The 9,322-nt window shown below is 41.7% G+C and overlaps 1 protein-coding gene across 1 annotated transcript in view; it reads right to left on the minus strand.

Moving 5' to 3' along the window:
• DENND5B (DENN domain containing 5B) overlaps positions 1-9,322 on the minus strand; it is a 208,011-nt gene that overhangs the window by 198,265 nt on the left and 424 nt on the right.

Here is a 9,322-nt window from a genome sequence, read left to right on the forward strand (position 1 = left end):
AGGTTGGAAAGGCAGGCAGAAAGCAGATCATGAACAGCTTTGCCAACCAGGGTGAACAGACTGAATATTTGTGTCCCCCCCAAAATTCCTATGGTGAAATTTAACCCCCAATGTGATGAATACCATTGGAGGTAGGGCCCCTGGGATATGCTTAGGTCATAAGCGTGGAACCTTCATGAATGGGATTCATACATATTCTTATAAGCGATATATCAGACAGCAACCTCAACCCTTTCATATAAAACAGCCATCTATGAACCAGGAAGTGGGCCCTCACTAGACACCCGATCTGCCGGCACCTTCATCTCAGACTTCCCAACCTCCAGAACTGTGAGAAATAAATTCCTGTTGTTTATAAGCCACCCAGTATATGGTATTCTGTTATAGCAGCCTGAACAAACTAAGATACCATTAAAGAATTTGAATACAAAGGAATCTATTGAAGAATTTTAAGTGGAAAAAATTATTCTCAAATCCCACTGGCTATTTTGTGGAGAACTGGCAGTATCATTCATAATGCTAGAATATAGACTTCTAGAGATTATATAATATGGTCATTTCAAACAGGGGTCTCTGGGTTTCTAAGAGTCCATGCAGATAACAACTGAGAGCCCATGAACTGATACTAATATTTCAAAAAGCTTATTAAAAATTGTACCTTTCCTGTAAAGGGCACTGCACAGACTAACTTATTTTTTTCCATTCCTTGTGGATGAAATTATAATTACTCCATCAGTCCTCATATGAAATATGGGGTATATTCAGTCTTCATGTTCTATGTCATTTAGGATTAATCTTTTAAAAAACCGATATATTTAGTTTTTCATTCAAAAATAATTTCAGGCCCATAGAAGACAGGAGTGGTAAATTCAGAAATCAATAATCTCACTTAACCGCTTCGAGACAGATAAAAACACTTGAGACAAGTCCCGCCCATTAGGAAACTTGCACAAGCCTCTTAGATAGCCTCATCCACCAGAGGGCAGACAGCAGAAGCAAGAACTACAATCCTTCAGCCTGTGGAACAAAAACCACATTCACAGAAAGATAGACAAGATGAAAAGGCAGAGGGCTATGTACCAGATGAAGGATCAAGATAAAACCCCAGAAAAACAACTAAATGAAGTGGAGATAGGAAACCTGCCAGAAAAAGAATTCAGAATAATGATAGTGAAGATGATCCAGGACCTCGGAAAAACAATGGAGGCAAAGATCGAGAAGATGCAAGAAATGTTTAACAAAGACCTAGAAGAATTAAAGAACAAACAGAGACGAACAATACAATAACTGAAATGAAAACTACACAAGAAGGAATCAATAGCAGAATAACTGAGGCAGAAGAACGGATAAGTGACCTGGAAGACAGCATGGTGGAATTCACTGCTGCGGAACAGAATAAAGAAAAAAGAATGAAAAGAAATGAAGACAGCCTAAAAGACCTCTGGGACAACATTAAATGCAACAACATTCGCATTATAGGGGTCCCAGAAGGAGAAGAGAGAGAGAAAGGACCCAAGAAAATATTTGAAGAGATTATAGTCAAAAACTTCCCTAACATGGGAAAGGAAAGAGCCTCCCAAGTCCAGGAAGCACAGCGAGTCCCATACAGGATAAACCCAAGGAGAAACACACTGAGACACATAGTAATCAAATTGGCAAAAATTAAAGACTGGGATTGACATGTATACACTGATGTGTATAGAATGGATGACTAATAAGAACCTGCTGTATAAGAAAATAAATAAAATAAAATTCAAAAAAAACCAAAAAAACACTTGAGGCCCACAGATGTCCTATGTAACAGGCCCAGGATGGGACTCTCAGCTTCTGACTGTGCATCCAGCTTTAACAACTGACAGCCATGCAAGCCATGGTTTCACAAGCAACCAACATTCCTCTTACAAACTATAAACTTACCTAAGGACAAGTAATTTATGCTAAGAAAAGATAGGTATAAAACCCAGTAAGAAGAATGAAAAGGTTTAAAATTTTTTTGAAAGTGGTATTTTTATTTATGCAATAAATGCCTTATACCTATATAATATCTTATCTTTATAAATATACATTAATAAAAACAAAAGTAGTGCTCACTTAGGCAGCACATATACTAAAACTGTAACAATACAGAGAAGATTAGCATGGCCCCTGCACAAGGAGGACATGCAAAGTCGTGAAGCATTCCATATTTTTGTACAGCAGAAACTAACATAACATTGTAAAGCAATTATAGTCCAATAAAGATATTTTAAAAATTTAATACCACAAAAAAAGAACAAAAGTAAATCAAATATATATTCTTTTTTTTTTTTTTTTTTTTAAATAAATGAATGATAGAATGCATGCAGTGCCACCTTTAAGAAGAGACAAGCCAAGTCAGGTCTTAAAGATCATAAAGACCAGTCTTCTCCCTCTTAATATCTTTCCTGTACAGAGGAGTTAAAAAATAATCTCATTTGATTATAAGGTTATCCATGAAGAGTACTGGTAGATTTTATAATCTGTGTGATACAGTACATGTTACTAAGGAGGCAGCAAATGTAGTGGTTATGAGCATGGATGGATCATGTCAGATTTTAATCCAGGTTTCTCACTTCTTATATGAAGTTAGGTAAAGTACTTAAATTCTCTAGCCTGTTTCCTCATCTGGAAAATAGAGAAAATAGTGCCACTTCCTAAGGTTGTTGTCAGGATTAAATGAGGTAATAATCATGAAGTATTATGCCAGTGCTTGGCATGTGGAAAGTACTAAATAAATGTTAGTTATTTTATTATTGCTATTTCATTGTAGATTATTTAAGAACAGTGACTGTCACCTATATACTCCTCAACCTGGCACACTGTAAGCATTTAACATTGAATAATTAGGGGCTTCCCAGGTGGTGCAGTGGTTGAGAATCTGCCTGCCAATGCAGGGGACACGGGTTCGAGCCCTGGTCCGGGAAGATCCCACATGCCATGGAGTAACTAAGCCCGTGCACCACAACTATTGAGCCTGTGCTCTAGAGCCCGTGAGCCACAACTACTGAGCCTGCGTGCCGCAACTACTGAAGCCCACACGCCTAGAGCCCGTGCTCCACAAAGAGAGAAGCCACCGCAATGAGAAGCCCACGCACCACAACAGAGTAGCCCCCGCTCACCACAACTAGAGGAAGCCCACGCACAGCAACGAAGGCCCAACGCAGCTGAAAATAAATAAATAAAATACATAAATTTATTTTTAAAAAATTGAATAATTAATCCAAAGCATAATAGTAGTTATAGCTTTACCAAAAACAAAATTTACGTCATTATTAATCAAAACTGTTAAGGATCTGGACATATAATACTTGTTTCCTAAAGTACTTTTTTTTTAATTGAAGTATAGTTGACTAAAGTACCTTATGTAGGAACTACCTCTACCCTCTAACAAATTATAGAAGAAGAAAATGTTTTCTTCCATATGGAGTTCCATGGAAATTATGACTAACTTCTATTACTCCAAGAGTGTCTGTGACCAGAAATGGAAATGCAAACAAAAGGATATACTCAGGAATTTCAGAACAGTATGTCTCAACTCCTTAGCAGTGGATATTATGTACTTGCCTTCCTCCAGCCTTCTTTTTCTCTTCCCGTCCCCTTTCTTCCCCTTTCTCTTACTATTTTCTCCTCCTCCAAAGACACTTATGCCCCTCCCTCCTCCCCTCTCCCTATCCATCTCGTCTTCTCTGGTCTTCTGAGCTCCCTATGCTGGAAGGTCCTGCATTAACCAATGCAGCAGGTGCCTGAGCCCTAGGGTTACCACAGGGACTTAACTGCTCTCACTGCTGGGCCAATTTCACCATGAAGAGTTTTATTTCCAGTGGATTTTTTTAAACTTTTTTTTTTGTTTTTTTTTAATATTTATTTATTTGGCTGCGCCAGGTCTTAGTTGCAGCACACGGGACCTTTTAGTTGCAGCATGTGGGCTCTTAGTTGTGGCATGTGGGATCTGGTTCCCTGACCAGGGATAGAACCCGGGCCCCCTGCATTGGGAGTGCGTAGCCTTAACCACTGGACCACGAGGGAAGTCCCTCCCAGTGGATTTTTAAAATCAAGTTATCACTATACCACAGCAATCAGACCTTGAATCTTCTTTGGCCCCATTAGAATGGAACTTGAACCATGTATTATTCCTTCCCCAGCCTCCCAGTTACCAGGTCAGACCTTCCAAACTCCCAAACATAATCTATTGCGGGCCAGGGATGTCCACAAGGCTAGCAACTGAGGCACCACCAATGTAGTCAGATGAAGGAAGCTCCTACCCAACCCACGCCCGTACACCTGGCGGCAGTTTTTAAAAGACTTTAGCACAGTCTTGACTACTGACCTTCAGTCTGGATTAAGGGCAATCCTGAAATGTTTGCTTAATTTGAGTCAACCTCATCTTTTTTCTGAGCTTAAATAACTATGGAGCTTTGTGTATTAGAACAAACAGGCTTGGGAATTCCGTGGCAGTCCAGTGGTTAGGACTCACTCAGCGCTCTCACTGCCGAGACCCCAGATTCCATCCCTGGTCAGGAAACTAAGATCACACAAGCCGTGAGACAAGGCAAAAAAAACCCCCAAAAAACAGGCTTTAGTCTGGTGCCTGCGCTGGTCAAATATGATCTCTAAGACCTTAAACTCTCAGCCTTGGTTTCTTCACTCTAAATGATGTCTAAGGTCCTTTCCAGCACTACTGTGGCATGATACTGTCAGTCTCAACTAAATTTTATATTTGAATTTAGACCATGGTCTCCACTGCCTCTAAGCTCTTCTGGAAACCAGAGCCAAGACACCAAGGCTAAAAATAAACAGCTGGAGGCACCAAGGAAGATCTCTAAACAAAGGTCTGTGGCAGTGCTCACCCATCAGACTTCCATATCTATCATCAGTACTGAATCCAAGTTACCATGGGAAAGCTTTAAGAATATTCTGGTCACCACACAATTTGTAGACTCATGTGTAAGTCTTATTAAACACTATGTACTATGTATAAGGTACTATAAAAGAGAGAGGCAAAGGCCTTTCCTTCTTGGGGGTTCGCATATTTATGTTACTTAAATAAAGGTCTAATTACATCCTTCATTTTTCTTTTTTTTGTTTTTTGTTTTTAAATTTATTTATTTATTTGTCTATTTTTGGCTGCGTTGGGTCTTCGTTGCTGCGCATGGGCTTTCTCTAGTTGTGGCGAGCAGGGGCTACTCTTCGTTGCAGCGCGCAGGCTTCTCATTACAGTGGGTTCTCTTTTTGCCGAGCACGGGCTCTAGGCACACAGGCTTCAGTAGTTGTGGCTCGTGGGCTCTAGAGCACAGGCTCAGTAGTTGTGGTGCACGGGCTTAGTTGCTCCGCGGCATGTGGGATCTTCCCAGACCAGGGCTCAAACCCGTGTCCCTTGCACTGGCAGGCGGATTCTTAACCACTGCTCCACCAGGGAAGCCCCACATCCTTCATTTTTCCATTGCCTGAAAGATCTGTGATGTAAATCAAGCCACATAAATTCCTACAGCTAGGTCTTAGAGGAAATGAGAGACATAAAAGAAAATTTCAAAATGACACCTTCTTCCCTTCACATCAACTAATTCCAGTGACTTCTATTTACAGTCCCTTTCTTCTTTATGCAATAAAGAATCAGTTTGAAACTTTTTGTTTTCTTTAACATTAAGGGAAATTTAAACATTTCTGCTTTAACATTTAAGGGACAATTTTGTTTACGGATAAAGTACATCTTGAAAACATACAGTGAGTAGGAGAAGCACAACAGCTAAGACATGGTAGAGAAAGGACAATAGGCAATACTGCTGTATCAGTATACATATAGAGAGAGACATCTCCATAAAATTTCTAGGTCTTCCATTTTAAAATATTTTAAATTTATATATATTTAAATTATCTTCTGCTGTTAAAAGACCTACTTGAGATGAAAGAAGTCTTTTCCATTGTTGGTAAAGCAGCACCTTACTGGAGAAGTGTCTAGGTCTCATTTCTCATAAAGTCTCAGTCTATTTAATTGTTACTTCATCATATGGTTTGTGTCCTTCATTTGATAACAATGTCCCACCACCTGCACAGTGTGAGTTCTAGGAATATGCATATGTTAAGAAAAAGTCTATAAAGCAATTGGTAGAATTTACGTTTAATAGAAGTCAATTAAGATCTTCTACAGGCAGGGTGACAACTTGCTAAGAAACAGTGTGATAAAAATGGATCAGCTCCAGAAAAGTAAAATAGAAACTTAACTATCATTAACTTTGAAATTAATGCAGCAAAACAGAAACAACCTTCTGACTAATTTGCCTAACTCACTGGCCTTGTTTCCTGATCCTTAAATGTAACTCTGTGGAAACAGTTAAGAAGACTGTTAGCTGGAACATGATACTACATTCTCTTGTTTCCTCTCCTCTCACTGGTCACATTTCTTTTTTTTTTGGGGGGGGGTGGCTCTCACTGCTGTGGCCTCTCCTGTTGCGGAGCACAGGCTCCGGATGCGCAGGCTCAGCGGCCATGGCTCACGGGCCCAGCCGCTCCGCGGTATGTGGGATCTTCGCGGACAACGGCACGAACCCGTGTCCCCTGCATCGGCAGGCGGACTCTCAACCACTGCGCCACCAGGGAAGCCCCTCACTGGTCACATTTCTTAACCTCCTTGGTTGTTTTCCCCTCATCCTTCTCACCTCTGAATGTTGGAATGTCTCCAGGACTCAATCCTCTTTTCTATCTACACCCACTCCCTGGGTGATGTCACCCAATTTCATGGCTTTCGATTCATATCTAAAAATAAATTCAGACCCCTGAAAGATGTCCTGCCTACTTGGTATCTCCATTTGAATGTCTAACGGGAACCTCAAACTTAACATGTCCAAAGCTAAACTAATATCCAGCCAGCTTCTTCATCAGTCTTCCAATTTTAGTAAATAAAGGTGCTTATGATTGCTTAGGCAGAAAACCCTGGAGTCATCTCTGATCACTTTCTTTGAGTATGAATACCATACTCAATTCATCAGCAAGTCCTGCTGAGTCTCCCTTCAAAATATATCCAGCTTCTAACCACTTCATGGCTACTGCCCTGGTCCAAGCCACCAACAACTCTCACCTCCAACAGTGAAAAAGAGCCTCCTAACAGGTCCATCTCTATCCTTGCCCCTGATATACTCTAGTCAACATGGCAGCCACAGCCATCTTTTCAGAAGGTACATCAGATCTCATTACACTGCTCAAAACCTAGTGAGATGGTTTTCCATCTCAGAGTAGAAGTCTGTCTATGAGGCCCTACAGAATCTCCCCTACCCCTTCTCAATGATCATATCTACTATCCTCCCTCTTACTCAGTATCAACCACATTGGCCTCCTTGCTGTTACCTGCAAAACTAGGCACTCTTCCACCTCAGGTCTTTGCACGTGCTGTTTCCTCTGCCTACAATGCTGTTCCCTGAGACAATCCACATGGCCTGCTTCCTCACCTCCTTTAGGGTTCTGTTCAAATATCACCTTATCAGTGAGGCCTTCCCTAACCATCTTATTTAAAATCATTACGACCCCACAAGTCTCTCCATTCTGTTGGCACTGCTCTACCATCATTTCCCTGCTTTACTTTTCCTCATAGCACTTATTAACCTCTAACAAACTATATATTTTTATTATTTCGTCATGCTAGAATGTAAGTTCTATGATGGCAGGAATTTTTTGACTGCTTTGATTACAGCTGAGCCCAGGGACTAGAACACAATCTACACCTAAAGGCTTTCAAAACTATTTGCTGAATGAACGAATGAAAATATTATCAGACAAAACTGTTACCTCAAAACACCAAGTATTATGAGGGGCAGAAATCTCAAACAACACCCACACTCACCCATAGTATTGCAAAAGAAGAAGCCAGTTTGTGCCTTAAAAAAAAGCATTAAAAGTTTTTTACTGTTTAATTTTGTTAAAGCCATTTGCACTATGCCTAAAGAGTCCCAGGCCACACTTACAGGTGTTGTTTTAGCTTTACTAGGCATACAGACGATGAAGAAAAAAATACAGGCTTTTTCCAGTCATCAGTCACCACTGACACAAGGTCTCCAAGTGCCTCAGTGCCACAAATGATTAGGGAGATGTTTAGGGGAAAAGGGATTCTAGAAACATAAAATAATCCCTTCACCAATCCCAAAAGAGGAATCTCTCCAAATTCCTCTGCAAACATTTTTTTCTAACTCCATAACCCTTAACAAAGCCATTCTTAATATGTACATGAAATCTTAATTTAAGAAACAACATGAATATATAATTAAACATAGAGAAAACCTGGTACTCCTCTCTCTTTTCAAAAAATAAAATTAAGCAAAACTAGACATAGTTTTTGTTGAAAATGTTTTGCTGTGAAACTGACTTAAGATATTCACTTAGGTTAAGAGGTCACTTGGGTATTGTATCTTAAGGCTAAACAGTTTTGTTTACTATTGCTTATTATTTAATACATTCTTCCCAGTCCGCCCCTCCAAAAAGGAAAAGAAAAATACACACTGGTGCGATCAAGAATGCTATGTCCAAAAGAAGCTGCTCTGAAAGGCTATGACCTAAGTGTTTAACACTGACACAGATAAAGTTCAAGCGGTAGATGTCACTTATCTCACCCATTAAAAAAAAAAAAAAATCCAGATTCAGATCCCAAGAAGTCAAGCAGAAAGAAACAGGCATGAAAAATGAAATCAGCCTTTTATCCCCGGCCTCCTCCAAACACTGCGCACTCACCCCCGGCCCCTCCACCACCATCCTTTAACAGCCCCCCTTCCCAGCATCGGTTCCCCAGCTCAGCTCTGCACTGCGCCACCAAATAAGTCAAGAGGACGGGCCAATGCCCCTCCAGGAAAACCCAGGCGGCAACATTCGGTGCACCCAACTGAGGGGAAATATCCAACTACTTAAACTCGGAACAGTAATAAGCGGTGTCAACAAAGCGTCGTGCCGGGACCCGAGCGTTCAAAGATCGTCGCCAGCTCCGGTGACAATGCCAAACCGACAGGATTCCAAAAGGTGACTCGACGGTCATCGCAGAACCCGAGGCGTGAGGCGGCGCAAACCGGGAACAGTCAGGGATGAAGTACAACCAGCCTCCCGCCCGGTGCTCGCCCCACGGGCCACCGCCACCTGGGTGGGCGCGAACCCAGCGGCCTCCAACTCCCCTCCCCGAGGGGGCCGGGGCGCCACGTCACGTGCCGAGGCTGAAACTTCGCAGCCGGGGCGGAGGGTGGAGGGTAGGGGGCGAGAGCCGCAGGAGCCCAGCGAGGCCTGGAGTTAATGCGCCCGGTGAGTCACCGGCCGCCTCCGCGGGCAGCTGCGGGCG

Source organism: Lipotes vexillifer, unplaced genomic scaffold (assembly GCF_000442215.2).
Source record: "Lipotes vexillifer unplaced genomic scaffold, Lipotes_vexillifer_v1.1 scaffold1, whole genome shotgun sequence".
In the NCBI taxonomy this organism is placed as follows: Eukaryota; Metazoa; Chordata; class Mammalia; order Artiodactyla; family Lipotidae; genus Lipotes; species Lipotes vexillifer.